The following is a 23753-nucleotide window of genomic DNA, read 5'->3' as shown; positions in this document are numbered from 1 at the left end:
AAAAAAAAAGGATAAACTATGAGGAAGAAAGGAAATTAATTAATCAACAGATAATCTAGTAGTAAAGAAAAAAGTGTGTATATCAAAAGTTTTAGTGTAGTACACAGCAAGATGAAAAAAATCAATCAGAAAATCTAACTGACATTTGTTTTGACATCAGTCAAAATGCTTGTTTAAAAGTACCAACCTTTTAATGGTACTCAGAGTGATATCTGAACTCTTTCTTCCAGTCAATCTTCTTATAAACCCAGTGCTCCTCTTTTTACCTGGATTAGGCACAAAAAGCTTTCTGATTTGCTTGTTACCCTCATGTTATTACTACTCCAAGCTTTTGCCTTCCGTCTTTTCTCTGTTTCTAAACAGCATATCTCATTTATACACCAAAACATCATCTTTTTCTTGTGCACAAGGATTGTTTCTAGATGTATCTAGATGTATCTAGATGATAAGGTGAGGCCCAAGAAACCAGAGGATCTCTGAACACAGACTCCAATATTTAGTTTAGGTTGGGCTGTAAATTGACATTAGCTTCCTTTCTCAGCTGTTTCACTATGGCTGTAGTGCCTAAGAGACCGCCTCGGGCACGCAGATGTCCTCATCATTGCAGATTTGTTGCCAAAGGAGACAAACTGTCGTTGCTTATTGCAGGACAGTGCTGGAAAACAGACATAGGAAGAATGGAGCTTTCCAGGATAAGCTGCTCATGGTGCAATAGGTCAAACCATCTGTTTTTGACTCTTGGCTGGGTGGAAGTAGTATATCCACCCATCCTAGGAGGAGTAACACCTACTTCCAGCAACAACACAGTCACCATCTGTATTGACTGGGATGAAGGAGAGACCCTAAAGCATAAACTAGCTCCACAGAAAGAGACCATCAAGCTCCTCTGATCCTCTGGTCCACAGAAAGAGTTACTTGTGTGGGGTTACTAACACTACCTCTGATTTTTACCTTTTCTAGGTAAAAATGTGCAGTGACTCAAACTACTGAAGGGAGTTCTGTAACAACCTCACACAATTATGGAATGGGCCTGATGGTATTCCTGGTTAAAATCTCTTTTGAGAAAGTCTGAGGATGACTAAAAATGGTGAAGAGCAAAGTAGGAGTGATTTTCTGTGTAAGAAAGTAAAGCTCTCATAAGAGTTTGTTGTTGTTGTTGTTTTTAACACCAAAAATCTAGCATGCACATAGCCAAAAGAGTCACTAAAGGCACTTTCTGCCTTGGAGCAACTGGGGAAAGACAGAGATCAATTACCAGAAAATCACCCAGATTATCAAGCTGAGGCCCATCTTTCCCTGAGACAACTGGACTGGAGGAAGACTGTGACACTATTAATGGGCTTTCCATACCCAGTGCAGATGGAAACAAAATAGTCTGATGTCATCGACAGCTATTATATTTACAGTAAACCTCAGATAGTGTTAATACATATTGATTTACTTTAAGAGTACTCTATAGGAAAATAAATAAATAAAAGGCTGTTAAGATGCATAGGAAGCTAAACCAACAGCTAGATACAGTTAATCTGTTTCTGGTTGCTAATTTAGCTGAGCTTCATATTAAATTTGGAATTCAGTATCCTAAGGAGTACCATTCCAGTACATCAGTCTGTTTAATAGGTTAAGGTTTAAGGTTAATAAACCTTAGCATAAGCCTTAGATTTCATGTGCTTTCTGAAAAAGTGAAATTAAGGAATTTGGCTTTCAAGCAGCTCAGTAGCAGCCAATCAACAAGAAACGAAGTCTCTCATAAGTTATGCCTTTTAAAAGGTGGGAAACTGAAAGTGGGAAGTTTCCCATTTCTATCATTGCATTTTCATTTGTTGACATTGTGGATGGCTCTGCATAAGAAAACGTAATCCAGTTTAATATTCTATGACATAAAGTATGCGTTCATATAAAAGAAGACAAAAACAAAATGTTACCTTACTTTGCACTGCAACCAATGCCCAAGGCAGAAAGATATAAAATTTAAATGAAACGTTTTAAAAAATTATTATTTTCATCATGCAACTTTCATTCAGCAGGCAGAAAGATCGCTTTAACTGAGCTATGCTTTCTCCTTTTTTGCAGATGATCTGAATTGTCTGCATAAGAAGTTCAGTCACATTTTGAGATGTTTGTTTCAGAAAAATCAGAAGGATTTTCAATTCTTTAAATACCTCTGGTGAGTAAAAACACACATCAACTTTCTGTTGGCAAATGAAATGCCTTCTAAGATGGTGTGGGGTACTTACTAAAGCATACAGAAACCCAACATAGTTTTGTGTTTTGCAAAAAGGTACTTTCGTATTTTAGTCAATCAAATCAAGTATAGATGTAACTGTAAATCTGTGAAATAAAAATGTAATATTAACACCCATGAGTAAATATAATAAATTCCAAAATATTCCATTGTTTACTTTAATAAAACCACCAGTAATGGCAGTAAACAAATGTGTATTCCTCCAGCCCATAAAAAATGGATCACATGATCTTACAGTTTATGAGACAAGCCATATGCCTTGACAGGTCTTTCTATTCTATAATACAGCATGAGTAAGACAGTATAATTATTTTCTACCCAGGTATATCTTGCTATATGGCTCTGCAGACACATGTTTTGTGAAAGATATAGATGAGGAGAGTATGATAAACTTGTAAATAGATTTGGAAAAAAATCACATTTTATTATGGAAAAAGGCCTGGAATTTAAATGAGAAGAGGCATCAAATTTTCAGGCATCAAAACTGCAAAAAGCAAGAGCAAGCAAGAGGTGGTCTAAATGTACAGACAATTGACCAAAGGGGTAGTACAGAACTGGAATGTAAGAAATGCCAGGTCAGACCTGTAGTTCATCTAACCCTATAATTTGCCTCCAGCAATTACAATAGAAGAGATCTTTTGAAAATAATTGAATATGAGCAAATTCTTGAAAGGAAAAAAAAAAAAAAAAAAAAAGAACCACAAGAACCACACAGTCTATGTATTAGTGAATAAATAAATAGATCAGAAAAGATTTTGTATATATATTTTCAGATTTAATTAACTCTAGATATTCACAGCTAAACAGTAAACAGCAAAGCTAGGTTTTGCAAAAAATAACCAGGCTACTTTCAGACTCAGTACTACTCCTCTTAGACTGAGCTATCCCAAACTTTCTTTTGTGATCAGATGAAAGTCACACGATATCTGTAATCACTGGAAAATACAATCCTACTTTAAAAATCAGTGAAATCACAATCACATCTTTCAAGGTCATTTGAAAGTCTCATTCTGATTTATTTTATTATTTTATTTTATTTTATTTTATTTTATTTTATTTTATTTTATTTTATTTTATTTTATTTTATTTTATTTTATTTTATTGTTTTGATTTGATTAGTTTTCAACCCAAATAAGATAATTGTATTTGAAACAAAAACATAGAAAATTCAGAATGTGTCATTGATGGAAGTGAAGTGATTAATTCCCAGTTTGGAAGACTGGAAATCTTAAAGGTCTATATTAGGTAAAATAATAATAATAATAAATCTTGTTTTTCTCTCTCTAAGCCTCTCTCTAACAACTCACAGTCACACATAGATAGCTATAATCATGGCTTTGTTCTGAGCATAGCACATTATCAGAGTATTTTAATAAATGTATAATAGTCTTTCATGAAACAGGAGTAAGTATAATTTCATGTGAAGAATCACATTCAGGGGAGCAGTTAGTGTGTCAGTGATTATATTTCCTTTATAAAGGAGCATTTTATGTCATTTGTTATGATGGAAAAATGGATATGGGTCATACACCAACAGACAAAAATATGTTCTGAGTACCTATTTAAAAGTGAGTAAAAGGTTTATGCTCAGAAAGATGAAGAACTGTCTAGTCTTGTTAAAACACTGTGAACCAACATGCCTTTTTCCTCTGTCACATGTATCTGACAAATCTACAGGTTTCCAAATTCAGACTTAATTTTCTTTGGATAAAAAATACATACCATTTAGTTAAATGTATTTGAACTTGTTATTTTTTTTAATACTCATTAATGTAGTAACTAGTAACTGTAGTAACAAAAATGTAGTAAGCATTTACTTCAATCTTTACACTTAGAGGTGTGTAAAACTTAGATTTAGAAAACTAAGGAAAACAATATTCTCTACTCTCTCTCCATAACTGAAAAGTCTCAGAGATTTCAAAGACAGTGAATTTAATTAATTAATTAATTAATTAATCTAATTCTGTTAAGACAGTCCTGTAACTATAACTTAGACTTCGGTGTTGCTTTTACAGAATCATAGAGTAGTGGCAAGGGACCTCTGACAAACATCCAGTAGAGCAACAGAGCCATTGCAGAGTTGTGTCCAGTTTGTTTTTATTTGTCTTCAAGGATGGACACTCCATGGCTTCTCTCACTGGGCAGCACTACAACCTAATCTTTAATTTTGGGCACCATACTTCAAGAAAGTCCATATCAGTTGCAACAATGCAAGAGGAAAATAAAAATAATGGGAGGTCTATTAGCATGTTCTCTCAGGAAAAACTGAATATCCTGGGTTATTTAGCCTAAAGTAGAAAAGACAAAAGAGACAAAATAAACAAAAGAGACAAAAGCAAGATGATATTCATAATATACACAATGCATAAACACATATTTTCTCCTAGACAGAGTAGTTCTTCATGTCTGTAGCAGACAGAACTAGGGATTTCTACATTTCTACACATCTACATTTCAGCAGGGAAGATGCAGATTAAATATTAGGAAAAATGTATCTTTTGCAGAGTTGGGGGAGCACTAAATCAGATTGCTCTGTACACTTTCAATCTCCAAAACTGTAAAGAGACAGAAATATATATTAGTGACATAAATATGCAGTCCTATGAACGTGTAAGTTAAAATTGCATAAAAGGGCACTTACAAATTATATGTGCTTTTAACTAAGGTTAATGTGTACCAATTAAAAAAAATAAATTTGGAAGTATCAATATATCTCTTGATAAAAATGAAATGAAACATATTGTTTAATGAGAGGAGGGGTGAAAATTAGCATTGATCCATCTGAGAATCAAAACTAAATAAAATTCTAGAATCATAATTTACTTCATGTTTTTTTCTTAGCAGCTAAATTAGAAATAAATTACTCCCAAGAAACAGAATAATAACTGGAATCAGTGCTTTGTTACGGAATTAAAACAACACTGTTGTGTTGCTGATGCTGACCCAGTATTTTGGGTTTCTTAACCTATTTCTTCCTAGATCTATGATTTATGACGTCTGAAGACTGCCCTTTAAATTTCTGCCCTAACAAGCAAGTTTATTTGCACTCCTAAGTAATCAAAAATAAAGGCCTTCAGGCCAGTAAGTATTAACTTCTTTAATCATACCACATTGTCTCATATAAAACCTTCTAGAATTTTTGACAAGCAACCTTATTTGAGGTCTAACTAGTTTCTATATTCCTAAAAAAAATCTAATTTATACTGTCTAATGTACCTTATTTTGCTACCAAACATCTTTTTCTAAGGGCACCTTTTTTCTGCGCTTTGAAATAAAAATGGCCTGTGAAATATGAAGCATCATAGAGAAACAGAAATATTTTTATTTTTTTTAACATGGCTATGAAATAAGCATTTCTATTGATCTTGACTTTGTCATAAACCACACATATCAATTGTCTTTCTATATACAAACAGTAAGTGCCAATTTTTCTCTTCCTATCTTTTAAGGAATGTGGCATTAAAGTGAATGAAGTCCTTTATTTAGATTAATTTTGATATGGAGTTTGGGCTTCTTCAAGATAATAATTATATTAGTATTATATACATTGGTCCTGGAGTATTTTTATTTTTATTTTTTGAAATTCATGTAGATAAAAATAAAAATAAATATACAAGTGGATTTTTACTGGAAGAGAACGACTATTTTCCCTTTAGAAATATTCAATTATATTAATCTCACTTCAGTACAGTCACTTGATTAAAAGTATTTCTCTAAATTATTCTAAACTTCTATTTTGATTTCAGACAATTACCAGGGTAGGGGCACTTCTGAGAGAAATCTCAGTTGCATCATTCTGTTATTACTAAATCTTCACTTCTGCTTTTAACTCAGAGGGAAGAACTTAGTCCAGTGAGGTTCAAAGCAATGGATAATGCAAAGTCATATAGAGAGATGAAATCTCCAAAAGCAATACAGCATGTAGAGAGAACTTATCTGCCATTAGGAAGATTGACAACTTTATGAAACTGAATATTTTCTCAGAAATACCAAATCCAATGGCATAATTTTAGCTAGAATAGCAGTTTTTGAGCTAGCGGGTGCAACAGACTCCAAGTTAATAAAACACCAAGAACATAAAAACATACTGACTGATGAACATACAGACAATGGCTTGCTTCGCCTTGCTCAGCAACAGTGATTAGGCAGCAGGCAATGGAGGACTGACAATGGGAATAAGACACTTAATTTCTCTCAGAATACAGCTATATCAGGAGAAGCCTGAAATACGGTTCCAAGTGTGAAGTCAAAGCAGAAAAAGCCAAAGCTACAGAACTAGCTAGGTTCACAGTAAATTTGACTGATGGTGTTACCCTTACTATATCAACGCTCTTTCTCAAAGCTATACTTTTCATTTGAAAAGGAAAAAAAAAATGATCTAAACGGAAAGAAAGATAACTAGCAAAAGGAGTTACAGTGATGCCATGAGCAGATGTTTTCTATTACGCTTGACCAAAGAAAGACTGCAGTAGGAGATGTTTTCATAGGATATGTTTTCATGCTTGCATTTGTAAGACATTGTCAGAGACAGGTAACTTAGGTTTGTAAATATGTCCATCCCAAACAAGTCAGTGATATACAACACAGACCTACAATGAATCAGCACAGTCAAATGACTCTAATTTAAGTCTCCCACAAGTTCAGACAAACATGCAGTATGTGTTTATTCCAGTAGGATCTTTGGAAAATAAATTATCCAACTTGCCACTCAAAAAGTGCATTCCTGCAGGGAAGAAATAGTTTGAAGTTCTTAAAAAAAAAAAAAAAAAGGGTCTAAAGAAAAAGAGCCTCAGCCATTGACTAATTAAAATGGCAGAGGCATTCATCTGACTCATTGGTTAGTCACAGTACTCTAAGCAGTAAAAATAGTGTCTCATTAGTCTTTTAAACATTTATTCCTTATTCTACATGAAATTGATACTTAATCACTTTCCTAGTGTACAGCAGGCACTTATTACACAGGGAAAAGTTGGAGAATGGAAAGTTTATAAAATCTCTGTCAGTCTCTTCTACATGTTAGAAATGATTCATTATAATGGGTGATAAGCGGCAGGGTGACTCTGAAAGGAAACTTGTAATTAACTTTGCTTCATGTTTTATTGATAGCATTTGCTGTTTTCTGAGATCTGATCATACATCTTGAGCAATGCACAAACCTATGGATCATGCTGTGCTTAGTTACCTTGGCATTGGGGGATATATGTGAAGCTAAATAGATTATAAAGAAAGTGTAACGCATCCCTTATGGTCTGTCTACACATTTAGATTCCCCCTTTTCTGCCACCTGTTTGGCACTGTTTCCATCTCAAAGCAAACTTGATGTTTAATATGAAACATGGAAGTTAATTTCTGCTGTATTTGTCCAATATTTACTTATGTTAGTCACAGACAGCTGATAAAGAATAGGAAAAAATACTTGGTCTCCCTTAGTTAATAATAAATGCATATATAATTTGAAATATTATGTATCATATATACTTTGAAATATGATGCAGGAAGTCAGTACACACCCAGACCAACTGCCCATCCAAAAATGCAGCAGTTCAGGTCACTGGATGCAGGGAGTGTCTGAGCCTGTTGCTGCCATCAGCAGGAGGCAGGGAGACTGTGTGTGTGAGGTGAGAGCATGTGGACAACCTGGTCTGCATGGTGGCAGAACTCAAGGAGGAGGTGGAGAGGTTGAGGGATATCAGGGAGTGCCCTCAGGCCTATCAGGGAGTGCAAGCGGGAGATAGACTGGTGGAGCAACTCCCTGCAGGGCCTCAGGGAGAGCTACTGGGGTGAGACACCCCAAATGGGGGTGGACCCCCTGCCCTGTTGCCATTGGGCAGAGGGAGGGGACCTGGGAGTTGAGGAGGAATGGAGACAGGTCCCTGCTCGACACCACAGGCGATGCCCTCCCCTTCCGGCCCTGCCTTCCCAGGTGCCCTTACACAACATGTTTGAGGCCCTGGAGCTTGAGAGACCCATGGGTGAGGATGAGGTAGGAAGCCTACCCAGGAGGATGCCTAGGGCGAGGAAGTCAACTCCATGCCTCAGAACTGCCTCCACCAAGAAAGAAAGAAGGGTGATTGTTGTAGGTGACTCCCTTCTCAGGGGAACAGAGGGCCCTATTTGTTGGCCTGACCCTACCCGTAGGGAAGTCTGCTGCCTCGCTGGGGCCAGGGTCAGGGACGTTGCCAGGAAGCTTCCCAACCTGGCTCACCCCTCTGACTATTATCCACTTTTGATAGTCCAGGCTGGCAGTGACGACATTGAAGAGAGAAGCCTCAAGGCTATCAAACAGGACTTTAGGGGGCTGGGACGATTAGTGGAGGGAGCAGGAGTACAGGTGGTGTTTTCGTCTATCCCTACAGTGGCAGGGAGGGGTACAGAGAGGACCTGGAAAGCCCACCTGATAAACATGTGGCTCAGAGGCTGGTGCCAGCACAGAAATCTTGTTTTTTTTGACCATGGGGCGCTTTATTCAGCACCCGGCCTGATGGGTCCCTATCTCTAAGGGGAAAACAGATCCTAGCCCAGGAGCTGGTGGGGCTCATTGAGAGGGTTTTAAACTAGGTGAGAAGGGGGACAGGGCTGAAACAAGGCTTGTTGGAGCTATACCAGGGGGATCAATGGCAAGGCCAGGGGATAAGGCAATGGCCCAGCTGAAGTGCATCTACACTAATGCACACAACATGGGTAACAAACAGGAGGAGCTGGAAGCCATCGTGCAGCAGGCAGGCTACGGCTTGGTTGCCATCACAGAGACGTGGTGGGACCACTCTCACGACTGGAGTGCTGCAATGACTGGCTATAAGCTCCTCAGAAGGGACAGGCAGCACAGAAGGGGTGGTGGTGTGGCTCTCTATATTTGAGAATCTTTTGATGTTGTGGAACTTGAGGCTGGGAATGATAAGGTTGAGTCCCTGTGGGTTAGGATCGGCGGGAAGGCCAACAAGGCAAGCATCCTGGTGGGGGTCTGTTATAGACTGCTGAACCAGGATGAGGAGACGGATGAGGAGTTCTACAGGCAGCTGACAGAAGTTGCAAAATCATCGGCGCTTGTTCTTGTGGGGGACTTCAACTTCCCAGACATATCCTGGAAACACAACACAGCCCACAGAAACCAATCTAGGAGGTTTCTGGAGAGTGTGGAAGATTGCTTCCTGATGCAGCTGGTTAGTGAGCCTACCAGGGGTGGTGCCCCAATAGACCTTACCTTCTCTTCACAAACAAAGACTGGTGGGAGATGTGGTGGTCAGAAGCTGTCTTGGGCAGAGTGACCACAAATGGTAGAGTTCTCTATTCTTGGCGAGGCCAGGAAGGGGACCGGTAAAACTGCTATATTGGACTTCCGGAGGGCTGACTTTGAACTGCTCAGGACACTGGTTGGACGAGTCCCTTGGGAGGTGGTTCTGAAGGGCAGAAGAGTCCAGGAAGGCTGGGCACTCTTCAAGAAGGAAATCTTAATGGCACACGAGCGGTCCGTCCCCATGTGCCCAAAGACGAGCCAGCATGGAAGAAGACTGGCCTGGCTCAACAGAGAGTTGCAGCTTGAGCTTAGGAGAAAAAAAGAGGGTTTACAACCTTTGGAAAAAAAGGGTGGGCCACTGAGGAGGACTATAAGGATGTTGTGAGGCTGTGCAGGGACAAAATGAGAGAGGCCAAAGCTCATCTGGAGCTCAATCTGGCTACTGCCATTAAAGACAACAAAAAGTCTTTTTACAAATACATCAACGCAAAACAGAGGACTAAGGAGAATCTCCATTCTTTACTGGATGCGGGGGGAAACCTAGTTACAAAAGATGAGGAAAAGGCGGAGGTGCTTAATGCCTTCTTTGCCTCAGTCTTTAGCGGCAATACCAGTTGCTCTCTGGATACCCAGTACCCTGAGCTGGTGGAAGGGGATGGGGAGCAGAATGTGGCCTTCACTATCCATGAGAAAATGGTTGGTGACTTGCTATGGCACTTGGATGTGTGCAAGTCGATGGGGCCAGATGGGATCCACCTGAGGATACTGAGAGAACTGGCAGAGGAGCTGGCCAAGCCGCTTTCCATCATTTATCAGCAGTCCTGGCTATTGGGGGAGGTCCCAGTTGACTGACGGCTAGCAAATGTGATGCCCATCTACAAGAAGGGCCGGAGGGCAGACCCGGGGAACTATAGGCCTGTCAGTTTGACCTCAGTGTCGGGGAAACTTATGGAGCAGATTATCTTGAGAGTCATCACGTGGCATCACGCGGCACTTGCAGGGCAAGCAGGCGATCAGGCCCAGTCAGCATGGGTTTATGAAAGGCAGGTCCTGCTTGACAAACCTGATCTCCTTCTGTGACAAAGTGACATGCTTGGTGGATGAGGAAAAGGCTGTGGATGTGGTCTACCTTGACTTCAGTAAGGCTTTTAACACCATTTCCCACAGTATTCTCCTCAAGAAACTGGCTGCTCTTGTCTTGGACTGGTGCATGCTTCACTGGGTTAGAAACTGGCTGGATAGCCGGGCCCAAAGAGTCATGGTGAATGGAGTCAAATCCAGTTGGAGGCCGGTCACTAGTGGCATCACCCAGGGCTCAGTACTGGAGCCAGTCCTCTTTAATATCTTTATTGATGATCTGGATGAGGGGATCGAGTGCACCCTCAGTAAGTTTGCAGATGACACCAAGCTAGGCGCGTGTGTCGATCTACTCGAGGGTAGGAAGGCTCTGCAGGAGGATCTGGATAGGCTGGACCGATGGGCTGAGGTCAACTGCATGAAGTTCAACAAGGCCAAGTGCCGAGTCCTGCACCTGGGGCGCAATAACCCCAAGCAGAGCTACAGGCTGGGAGATGAGTGGTTGGAAAGCTGCCTGGCGGAGAAGGACCTGGGAGTGATGGTTGATAGTCGGCTGAATATGAGCCAGCAGTGAGCTCAGGTGGCCAAGAAGGCCAACAGCATCTTGGCTTGTGTAAGAAGCATTGTGGCCAGCAGGACTAGGGAAGTGATTGTCCCCCTGTACTCGGCTCTGGTGAGGCCGCACCTCAAGTATTGTGTTCAGTTTTGGGCCCCTCGCTACAAGAAGGACATCGAGGTGCTTGAGCGAGTCCAGAGAAGGGCGACCAAGCTGGTGAGGGGCCTGGAGAACAAGTCCTACGAGGAGTGGCTGAGGGAGCTGGGCTTGTTCATCCTGGAGAAGAGGAGGCTCAGGGGCGACCTTACTGCTCTCTACAGGTACCTTAAAGGAGGCTGTAGAGAGGTGGGGGTTGGTCTGTTCTCCCACATGCCTGGTGACAGGACGAGGGGGAATGGGCTAGAGCTGCGCCAGGGGAGTTTTAGGTTGGATGTTAGGAAAAACTTTTTTACCGAGAGGGTTGTTAGGCACTGGAACAGGCTGCCCAGGGAGGTGGTGGAGTCACCATCCCTGGAGTTCTTTAAAAGATGTTTAGATGTAGAGCTTAGGGATATGGTTTAGTGGAGGACTTTTTAGCGTTAGGTCAGAGATTGGACTTGATGATCTTGAGGTCTCTTCCAACCTAGAAATTCTGTGATTCTGTGATCTTACACTTCAAATTTGGAATTGAAGACACTTCACAGTTATAAACTTGAGGAGAGATGAATGGATATAGATGAGCCTTCTGTTACCCTGGAAGTAAATCACACACAAATTAAGTAAAATATGTAGAGTTTTCTTGTAATATGGGTAATTTGGCATAGCTAAAAACAAATTTGCAAAATCCCTAAAAGACCATGGATTATTTAGGAACAGATGGTGTGAAAGGCATTTGCGTTCTACTTCATATAAAAAGATGCTACCTGGTCAGGATCTACCTCCAAATGGTTTTGACCCTACTCTTCACATCTGGTATCAGTTTCCTGATCAAATAATTTTTCAGTTTCAGAAACAATGCCAGTTGGATTTTATTCATTTCAGAAGTCCTTCTTTTCACAAGATTCAGACAATATATTCTGAAAAGTAGCTTAAATCTCCTCAGATAAATTGGACTTGATTTTACTAATGGCAAGGAAGTGCTCTTTTGAAAATTTTAAACTCCAGTTCTGGCTGTGACAATTTTTTTCCCAAGTGTAGGAATTTGGTTTGATTTTTTTTTTTAATTGTATGATCATAACATTTTTTGCTGCGAAGTTCTACTTCCCAGCTTTGCTCATTATTTCTGCAATACATATTTACATGGCTTTTAATTTTTGAATTGAATTTTAAGATTCAATGAGAATCACAGGTTTCATTGGAAAAACTGCATATTTTTTCATTTGTCTTTCTTTTCTGACTCCAGTGTTTATAAAGCTCAATAGTTGCCTTAACTATAAAGCCTCTCCTCAGAGTCAAGTGATAAATAAAGCAAATATTAATGGGAAAAAACAAACAAACAAACAAAAAATAAACAATGGAATTACATAATTAAAGACTGCATTGTAGACAAGAAAGAAGGAAATTAAAAGTGCAGAAGCGCAAATATTTCTGAACTTTGTAACTATTGAGTGCTCAAGTTTGCAAACTTAATGCTCTTCCTTCAACATTATTTTCTGCCTGTGCACTTATTCAAATTCAGACTTGACTAATGATGGAAGAATTGGAAACAAATTGGCAAACAGGGCTGTGTCATGGGCAAATCTAAAATTCTGGCTGTGTGGAAGATCCTTTTAATTAAAATCTAACTGAGAAAACAAGTAGTGGGGAATGAGAAGCCTTTTTTCAGAAGCACAGCTACACCTTCTTTTTACTGACAGACCAGGAATATGAAAATGTGGACTGAAACACAATTCTGTATCTTAGCAGCCACAGGTATTCAAAAAAAAACAAAACACACCAACCAACCAACCAAACAAACATGACCTGTTTTAAAAACTCATGGACTGGTTTAGAAGTCATGAAGTTTACAGAAAATTGTATGTGCTTTTCTTCTGTGTTTTAGCTCTTTGGTTTTAATAGCATATTTAATTTGCATTTCCAAGCATCCTTCTCCCAATATGACAGGTAGATTCTCATGTAAACCTCTGATTACAGGACTAAAGGATTTGTGACAATACATTGAAAAATGTGAGCCTTGCAATGAAATCCCAAGATGTAAGCATTTTTGCAGTTTCATACTGGTTCTAAATCATTTTTCTTGATGTAGTACAATCATTAGGGAATTTTTCCTCTACTCTTTTCAATAAGCAGTTCCCTAGTTTGACAATCTAAGCTGTTTACAGTGACTTTTAATAGCTATCTATCAATAGTTTGTCTTTTCAAACAATTTAAAAGGCACACAGGCATATATGTCATTCAGCTTGTATTACAAACATCTACTGTGAGTTATAAAGCACTGAATTTTTCCCATGAGACAAAATATCTAATACAGTAAAGGCCTAATCTAGTTTGACTGAACTATCTACTTCATGCAAGAATTACTTATTGAGTCATGGTAAAATTTAATATGTAGCCTGAAGCCTAGGTTTTTAAATCAAGAAATTCTGCAACCAAAATTCCATCCGTATCACAGCTTTGACCTGTAACTTTAAAATGATTTAAAAAAAAAAAAAAAAGTCAATATATATTTATCTTTTTCTATTATTTTTATACTTAAGGAGGGTTACAGACAATCAATAGGCACTTTCCTTACATATGCAACTGGATACTAATATATAGCTAACTCTCCTTGGCTTAAATGGTCCTTTAGATTCCAAAATGCCTGCAGATATTTTACAGAAAGGGGATAAAATAGAACCATTTCCTGTAAGGTTCTACTGTTGGTATCATTCTCACATGCAGAAAAGTGCTTACTGTTTTACAAATGTCAAGAGAAGAGAGTTGTGGCCCATTCTGGTCTGCAGCTGGAGCTCAGGAAAATGCCACAACTTACTTGTTGCTAAAAATTTAGAAAGCATCTTTGCATTTCTTCTTAGAAACCACCACCACCAGCAAGAGCAACAACAAAAACAAAGAGAATCCAAATTAGTTTCCATGAAGAAAAATTCAGACAATTAGTGTGTTTTTTTTTTTTATGTTGTTTATTTTTTTTGTTATTGTTGTTGCTTGGTTGGTTGTTGATTGGTCAAAGAAATGTTTCAAACCAGTGTAGCTCCTGAAATCTCCAAAAACAAGTTATGAATTTATATACATCTTCTGAGTTCAGCTTCATTGTAAAAACAGTGTATCAGGGAAAACTGTTGCTAGAGTTTTCTATAGCTGTTGATCTAACTGTTGATCTAATGTTGATCTCTCGTGCATCCCTTAAAACGCAAGTAATCTTTGAAAATATACATCCATACACAACTTTTTCAGCCTTCTGATAACCTTCCAGTCCTCCTACATCCCATCACAGGAATACATTTAAAGCAGTCAAACATTTTTTTCTATCCCTTCTCCAATACCAGATTCTCCTTCTGTGTTGACCAAGAAAAAATGAGGGAGATTTTACAATCCATCCCAGTGTTACTCAGTTGATGCATTTCTAATTTGTGTATGATCCATGCTCTGAAGGCAGTATTAAATTACTGCAGATATTACTGATGATATATCTTGGGATCCCAGACAAGTCTAAAGTAGCTTTAAAATTTTCTAGGTAACATTTTTTTTTCTCAATTATTATCCCCCTCCCTCAGAAAACCAAAGTCTCTAAAATTAAAGAAATGTGGTGGATTACGTGCTGTTTTTGCCACCATCAGCAAAAATGTTTTCCTCTATGAGGTTTTGTCAAATAAAAAGCTTAGTAGGCCACTAATGACCATGACCTGTGGCAGCCCTGTTGTACTGTGAAACTGAATTATTTCCTTTCTTAGGTCTCCAAGCATGCCACTGAGAATGCTAGGTCAGCATATGTAGTAAACAAATCACCAATTGCCCAACAACTACTGTACCATCTGCCTCCAGAATGAAAGATCTTTTCACCAGCTTGAACTTTTGGACCTTAAATTTGACCCTGTCTGAGTTTTTGTTATGTTAACAAATTATTTTGATGGTACAACTGTGAATCTACATGTGGAACCGGTGAAGGAAACACATCAATAAGGAATTACTTAAATAAGTCAGGTTGTTTGACCCAAGCATGTCTGCTCCCTAAATGCATTTCCTTCTCACCCTTCTGTATTGTCACTGCAGCTTTAATTTCTCCCTAAGCCTTCATGAATTCATTTATACTGATCGCATCAGTGCTTTTGGCAATTTTTCCATATTTTTTGCATTCTTTTTGAAAAGATTCTTTTTGAGCTTTTGAAGTAGCTCTGCTGGAATTCCTGTTTACTTCTAATTTCAGTTTGTTTCCACTGGTTTGTCAAACAGCAGGTTATAGTTAATTAAAATAAATCTGAAAAGAGATACATTTAGTATAGGAAATGTTTGTAATTTGATGCATTTCTTTTCTTTAGCAATGTTCTGAAACTGTATATTATTAATATAGTTGCACAAATAATTACCCTAAATCTCATATTCAGGTAATTACAAAAATAAAATGAACATCTGTTATTACAAATGCATAATGCCAAGTCATAATATGAAGGTTAGGGGTTAACAAAGGCAAATTGGACACGGTACATAAACACGGAATAAATTATTGTATGGTAGTGTAATTACATTCCAACCATTATGTTAATTATAATTTATATCAATTCAATAATTAAAGAAAACAAGCTCTTCCTTTGGTTTCTTATTCAGATTCTTCTGAGTAATGAATTTTTCTATGTCAGCTAGGATGGCACTGGGACATAGATCTGACAGCAGTGCATGGTGATATTATTTTTAATATGTAAAAATTTAGTCTATATGCTAGATTTGAAATAAACATTTTGTTAATTGAACTGGGTCAAAAGTAAGCAAAATATTGTTAAATGGGGCATTGAAAATTCACTTGCTGATTGTCCAAATAATTATATTAAACATTTATTACCTTAGAGATAGTAAACTGAAGTGTTACATTAAAATGCAGTTATGGCAAAATTAAATAAGAATGGGACAGATTCTCTAAGTACAGACTGTATTATCAAAAACCAGGGAACCTAATCACAGAAATATATTGCTGAAAGGCACTTTAATAAAATAAAATAAAAGAAAAAAACACCTTTGAGGCATTGTCTTTATTAGCTCTGAGGAGAAACAGAAATACCTAAACCCAGTAGATGATGGACGTAAATGTTCTGTTGCTTCCTGCAGGAATCTCTGCTTTGCCTAGAACTTTCTTTAAATGTGGTAAACAAAAGTTCACAGAGTGCTTTGATTCAGCCACATCAACACTGAAGAAAGATGAATAAACAGGAATTATCTTCCATATCTTTGCATTTCTCTCCATTATAAGCATGTTCTAAGATACACCTTTTGCAATGCCTTTTTCATTGGCAACTAATACTTAGTTTAAATTTCAATATTTCTCTCTGTAGTGTTTTCACCTACTCAGGTACTCCCCTCTGCATTGTCTAATTTCTTAATCTGTAACTCTGAGCTCATCTTCATGGTTGTATTTTCCCAATAACCTAAGCAATTCAGAGTTGTGAGCTTATTATTAAAAACATTCTCAGCTGCCCCCAGCTTCCTAACATCCACAGATTTTATAACCATACAAGAAAATATACTGTAGCAATTACTGTCTAACAAAAATAGTGACTGGAATGAAACCAACAACATGAACCTACTTAATAAATCCTTTCATTCTGAAAATCACTTATAACTTATATAGGTCAGGCTTTTTTACTCATATTTTTAGTGATTTTATCTCTATCTGAAGTTCTTAACAAGTTCCTGGCAAGTACTCCATTAAACTTATAGACTGTTTTTTTGTTTTGTTTTGTTTTGTTTTGTTTTTTGGTTTTGAGTTTTGGGAGGGGGAAGGAAAGGCCCGCGTCTGTGTGGTGGGGGAGTGAGGAGGGTGGTAGGATCTGGTGTTCTTTCTTTCCCCCCCCCCCCCCCACACACACACACCTATTTTTCTTCCATTTATCAGTGTTTAGTAACCTATGAAATGTTTTATTAGATATCAAAGGTCTACAAAGCAAAGTTTGTCAGTCTCTGATTAAAGCCACTGGTGGCCAATGTGGGATTCGTGCACTAGGTATGTCCTGTTAAAGCTCTTCTGAAAGCCTTGCGTTTTCTCATTAATCCCTCTGCTCAGAGACACAGGCAAATGACCAAGCCCTGGCCTGAGGTTAAACTGACTGAACGGATCAGGAGAGACCACTGGAAGTAATTTCTGAATATAACAAAGCGAGGAGTTGACAAAAGTTACAGATAGAGCCATGAGGAATCAAATTTCACAGATGATTAAGGGTGCAGTGGGCATTTCACAGACAACTAAAGGGCACTATTGGGAACATTTCAGGCACTGGAGCCTTGCAAGGCCAGAATTACCTATCCTTGAGAAAACTCATAGTATATTCCTATGGTATACAGATACAAATAAACCCAAACTAGAGTTTCTGCTGACAAAAAGAAAAGGACTCATACCACAGCAATGGCATTGATTTCAGTCATCTGTGTATCACAGTAATCAGTGGAGGTCCAGGGGGCAGTGTGACAGTATTCAGCTTTCTGTAGATAAATGGATATTTATAGCAGGACTGGGATTGTATAGGTCAAGCTGTAGCAGAGCTGAATAGAGCATCAAAATCAAACTAAAGCACTTAGGACTTGTCCAGGTTCAAAATCTAAAAAAAAAATTACCTTTGATGGCTCCAGGAATACTTTCTCTTTGGGGTTTGATTGGCCTGTGCAAGCTGAGACCGATGTGTTTTACAATGTAAGTGCTATACTCAACGGTAATGAACATGATTACTTTGGGCAAGAGGGAATGACAGAAATGCAGTGTGGAAAAGCCACATTCCAGTTCTCCTTCTTGGACAGTACTAATGGAACTGGAGTACAAGAAGACAAATACCTGAGCTCAGTTTCCATGCATGATGCATTTCATCTTGATTGTATTCCAATACTGCAATGACACACTTTAAGGGATTTTTCAGTTTTATCACAAAGCTCTACTGCAGTAAGGAATGTTATGCTACCTATCTACCTGCTGCATCAGGCAGGCAGTGAAGGAATCCTCTTGAATTTGATCTTATTTTATTTATTCATAAGCTATGTGACTTAATTATTAATACAGCAAGAAGCAGAAAAACCTAAAATTTCATACATACTGTGCATTTATTTTATATATAGATAACTGACTTATAGACTGCAGCTGTTTTATGACTGCAACTGGGGAGAAATCTGGAGCAAGGAAGATGTACCTCAGGTGGAAGAGGATCAGGTCAAAGAATATTTAAGAAAATTGGACAAGTCCATAAGTCCTGGTGGGAAGCATCTACAAATGCCAAGGGAGCTGGCAGATGCCATTGAAAGGCTAATCTTGATAATCTTTGATCAATCATGGTGACTAAAAGTGTCCAACAACTGGAGGAGAGCAAATGTCACTCCTGTCTTCAAAAAGGACAAGAAGGAGAACCAAGGGAACAACAGACTTGGTCAGCATCACCTCGGTCCTTGGGAATGTGATAGAGCATCTAATCCTGGAAATAATTTTCAGGCACATGAAAGGCAAGAAAATAACCAATAGCAGGATTCACCAAAGGGAAGTTATGTTTCACCACCCTGATAAACTTCTGTGAAGAAACAACTGTCCTGGTAGACAACAAGAGAGCAGTAGATATTGTCTGCCTGATCTTCATTAAAGCCTTTGACACTTGAAGGAAGGGAGCAATGAGGATAGAACCAGGCTCTTTTCAGTAGTGCCCAGTGACAGGACAATAGGTAATGGGCACAAATGGGTAACAGGAAGTTCCTTTAGAACATCAGGAAGCACTTTTTTGCTATGTGAGTAACTGAGCAGTGGCATAGGTTTCCCAGAGAGGTTGTGAAGTCTATGCCCTTGATGATCTTCAAAGGTGCCTGGACATGGTCTTGGGCAACCTGCTGTAGGTGTGCCTTTTTGAGCAGCGGGGCTGGACTAAGTGACCTCCAGAGGTCCCTTTCAACCTCAATCATTCTTTGATTCTGTGAACTGGAGAAAGGCCTTTTGGCCAAAGGATCTTGAAGATAGCCCTGGATAAATCAAGTGATCAAGGTCAGCTACAGGGTAAAGTTGTATGTGCATGTGTGTGTGTAACTACTAATAACTACTAGTCTGGCTGTTCAGATAGACAGGAGATTTTGCTCATGTTTATACAACCTTAAGTTGGTATCTGTAAAGAGACACTGCTCTCTCGGTTGTGTTGTTCTGTGCTGCCAGCCATACTAGACTGCAACGTGTCCAAGCCCAACCTGGGGATAGGGACCAGCAGCCTATCAGGACTTTACAGAGTCCCCCAAAGTTGGTTCTGGGGTTCCAAAGACTTCCTTAACACCTTCCTTCCAAGGGTCTCTCAGGTATGGACAAGACATGAATTACAGTTCATATGCATAATTCTGGTAGCTTGCTGCCTGCTTCTTACAGCCTTTCCCTAGTATATGACTAGAATATGATCATAACATAATCAAACCTAAGTCTTAATATGTCCCAGTCGAACAATGGGGGTCATAACTTCAGCCCAGAAAATTTTTATAGGTAACTCAGGCAGTTATTTTGCTGGAAAGGTTAGAAACACTGATCCACTTCTTAACTCGATAGCTTGCCTGAGAGAATTTCATAATATACAGCATAAAAAAATTCACTAAAGCCATGACATTATTTGTTAACTTCTCTTATCCTATAACATACTAGGCTAGTCAAAGAAAGACTTTGGATTCAATGATAGGATTTGTTTTGACACACATTCTTTCTCAGTATATTATTAATACTTGTGCTTATATAAACTGATTACTGAAAAAATCTTAAATCATTCACTAGTGACTCAGATCCATCTCCTACAGCAATAAAATACTGGAGTTATATTTGCAACATTTGGTGGGTAGTTTAAGAACTTTCAAAAATAAATTTTTGCACCTTTCCAAGAAAGATGACATTCTGTTTGCCTAAATGACTGAAATATTTCTTAATATATGTCAACAACACTTTTGCAAAATGGATATAATTGAGCAGTCAACCAAACACTCTAATTGGAATCTGATTCAAATGCCAGAGAATCTACAAAGATTCAAGATTCTTAATGTTATTCAGGTCTTGAATACTGCTATAATGCAACTACATAAAAGCAGGTGTCTTTATGTTACTCCTTTTCTGAAATTGGATCACTGAGTAGCTGCCATTATTTGTGTTTTCTTTAAATGTTTTTTCTTCTTCAGAAGCTCGGGTGTTTTGACATTCTCTATTGTTTTCATTATTCTATATTATTTGCACAAAAAATAAGGAACTTGGTTCGTTTGCCTTGCAAAAGTGTCTATAGCACTATTTCTGTTCTACTAACATATCCTGGTATACTACTCAGCCTCTGCTGTTAGTTCAGGACTCTGGTCTTCTATTACATGACAGTCTTATATTTGACTCAGATATTCTAGTACATCTCTGGTGATACAAGTAGGTTATGTTTAGACCTCTGTAGCAAGTATAAAGCATAACATATTTTACTGAATTATTAAACTCACTACATTTTGGATGAATTGAAATTTAATATTAAATGGCAATAAATAAATAAATATTTTCTATTTGAGATTTCATTTCCAATTTCAGCTCTAATTTGAAGATATTTCTATAGCAGAACACAATGGATGCTAGTTTCCAGGAAATTAAGCCTCTTTATCAATAACTTTGCATCACAATTCAGGATTACAATTCGGCAGAAGCAATTGAATGAAGTGGCATTCAATTTCATCACTTAAGAACAAATCTTTTGAATTCGCTCAGCTGAATGCAATTGTAGTGAAAATCTTTGTCTGACAAGACAACATGTACTACTTTGTAGTTTCATTATGATCTTACCATTTTATTCTTGACAAATATCATCAATCTTCTTGATGATCTTTTGAAAAGCATTCACCGCTTAGTGGTGACATGAATAGTATTGATATTGCCTGGGCTCATATCAAACCCTTTTCCAATTAAGGAATTTAGAAAATATGAAAACATCTTCTCTTAGCCCTTTCATATTTCAATTTGAACAAAAATACTGTAAATAGGTGAATCAAAGTATGCTGTCACTGTCAATAATGAAGCTATTAGAAAAATCAAGTGAAAAAAACAAAACAAAACAAAACAAAAAAAAAACCAGCCTGTTCCCAGACTATGGCAAAGGACTTAAGATGTCATTCCTAAGACTTTTCAGAACTATTAATAATGAAGAAAGTAATGTTTCAGTTTCTGCTGTAGACGACATTGCAGAAAGCTCAATAACACAACAAAAAAAAGATAACTCAGCATTTGCTGTAATACATTTCCTTTCTGAACCAACCATCCTTCATTTCATCTTAACATTTTGAAACAGTAATATTTATATTTTATATTATTTATTTGATTATTGTTTTCTTAAGAAAAAATAAATAGCATAGGATTAAACAACTAGTGCTAAGTCGCCATGTAAACACAGAACTATTGGGAAAATTGGGCTATTTTGTTTATATTGTCACTAGTTGCTTCATAAAGGCTTAACATTCTTCAACAGCATATATATTTTAGATGCCAGCTGAAAAAAAAAAGCCCTAGTAAATTATCTTTGCTGCCTGTGTAAGTGTCTTTGAAGGTCTACAGAGGAGTATTCATTCCACTTAAGGTTAGATTCCAGTTATCCAGGCTGTCTTTGTGGTCTAAACTGGCTATCTAGGAAACTCAGGCACTTATTTTAGAGGTCTTGTGTTATTTAGACCCAGTTCCAGATCAGGCTTTTTTTCCACTAATCCAAAATGTGGCAGGAAATCCTATTCCTGATGATTTGATTACACTGGAACATAGTTGCTTTTTCAGTTCACTCATGCAATATTCTTGACTTTTTTTTTCTTCCTGTAGAGTCTCTGACAAGAAAAGACCACAAATCAGATAGCACAACTCCTCTGACCTCATCTTTCCGCTCCTTCCATCATAATAGCACTGATGTGCCAATTACTGCTAGCAATTACTCTTAGTTAATAAAAAGAGTAGCAACTCTCTTAGTTACTAGAAAGAGAATCATAGTACTTTCTCACAAACAAACAAACAAACAAACAAGACTTTAACTGTAACATTTAGGGTTAAGGTGTAGCTACTTGTTAGCTCTGAGGTAGAAGAAGTCGAAGCACTGAGGCTTTAAAACTGGACCTGCATCTCTCCTGGACTGGAATGTAGGAGGTAGATGACAGAGGAGTCCCTCTGCTCTGAGAATTTTTGTCCTGGTTTCAGCTGGGATAGAGTTAATTTTCTTCCTAGAAGCTGTGGTTTGGATTTAGGATGAGAATAATGCTGATAACTCAGTGATGTTTTATTTTTTGCTGAGCAGTGCTTACACTATCAAGGACTTTTCAGCTTCTCATACCACCCTGCTAATGAAGAGGCTGGGAGTGCACAAGAAGCTGGAAGGAAACACAGTCAGGACAGCTGACCCCAGCTGGTGAAAGGGGTATTCCACAGTGTGTGACATCATGCTCAGCAATAACAGCTGGGAGAAGTTGGCCAGGGAAACCAATGATGCTCAGTGACTGGCTGAATGTTGGTTGTCTGGTGGTGATGCATTGTGCATCACTTGTTTGTTTGTTTATTTGTTTTAATTGTGTTTTGTAAATTGTTTGGTTATTATTATTACCATTATTTTTATTACTGATTACGTTGTTTTCTTTTCTTTCCTTTCTTCTATTTATTTAATTTATTTATTTATCATGTTACACTGTCCTTATCTCAACACAAGAGCTCTTGCACTTTTCTTTTAAATTTTCTCTCCCCTTCCACTGGGGGATGATAGCGAATGGATGTGTGGCATTTAGCTGCCTGCTACGTTAAACCACAATTACATTCCAACGTAGAGATGACCTTAGCAGATGTGATTGTCCTTTTTGCTTTAGCTCCTGTCTATGTTATCAGAATAAATAAAGATATTTGAGAAGTGTTCCCTCACAAAGGCATAATCAAAGACTGTAGTCAGCAAATGAGATATCAAAGCAATGTTACTCATCATGTAACTCATCAACTCCCCTGCTTTTTGTACCTCACTTTAGCTGTTTACTTGAATTTGGAGTTCTTTTCCAAAGTAGCGCTACAGGATGACACTACCCAGTACAAAACTATGGGGCTTTGTATGTGAAAATAACCACCAGAAGAACATATTAATGAAGATGGTAATTGTTCCCAGCTGACTTTCAAAGGAAGAACTTTATACAGCCTTATGGATATTTAGACATGCTGAATCACTTTCAGTGAAAAGTTATTACATAATAGATTAAGTTATAAAACAAATTTATTTTGGAAGTCTTTTTTTTACTGTTAACCTGAATCATATCAGCACGGTCCCATAAAGAGATGCACTAGTATAACTAAAGTGACATAAAAAGGAACAGCCTGGCTTGGACAAAGTGAATCAACTAATATTCTTATATAATTTTTTTTTTTTTGGCTTGCCATTACTTTGTTATTACATATGAGTAACATGACTAGCTCAACATTTTCTCACATATTATAATAATATCTTCCTTTATTTCCTTCAGAAATAACTTTATAGATGACAGGATAAGACTACTAT

At 37.9% G+C, this 23753-nt stretch overlaps 1 protein-coding gene across 1 annotated transcript in view; it reads left to right on the top strand.

Moving 5' to 3' along the window:
* MANEA (mannosidase endo-alpha) overlaps positions 1–23753 on the top strand; it is a 204858-nt gene that overhangs the window by 98421 nt on the left and 82684 nt on the right. Inside the window, exon 2 of the mRNA XM_068677919.1 lies at positions 2074–2167. The gene's annotated coding sequence lies outside the window, so the exon portion shown is untranslated. The remainder of the gene's footprint in view (positions 1–2073; positions 2168–23753) is intronic.

Source organism: Anas acuta, chromosome 3, assembly GCF_963932015.1.
Source record: "Anas acuta chromosome 3, bAnaAcu1.1, whole genome shotgun sequence".
NCBI lineage: Eukaryota > Metazoa > Chordata > Aves > Anseriformes > Anatidae > Anas > Anas acuta.
Note: the sequence above shows the minus strand (reverse complement) of the source record. Positions and strands in the feature narration are given on the sequence as shown.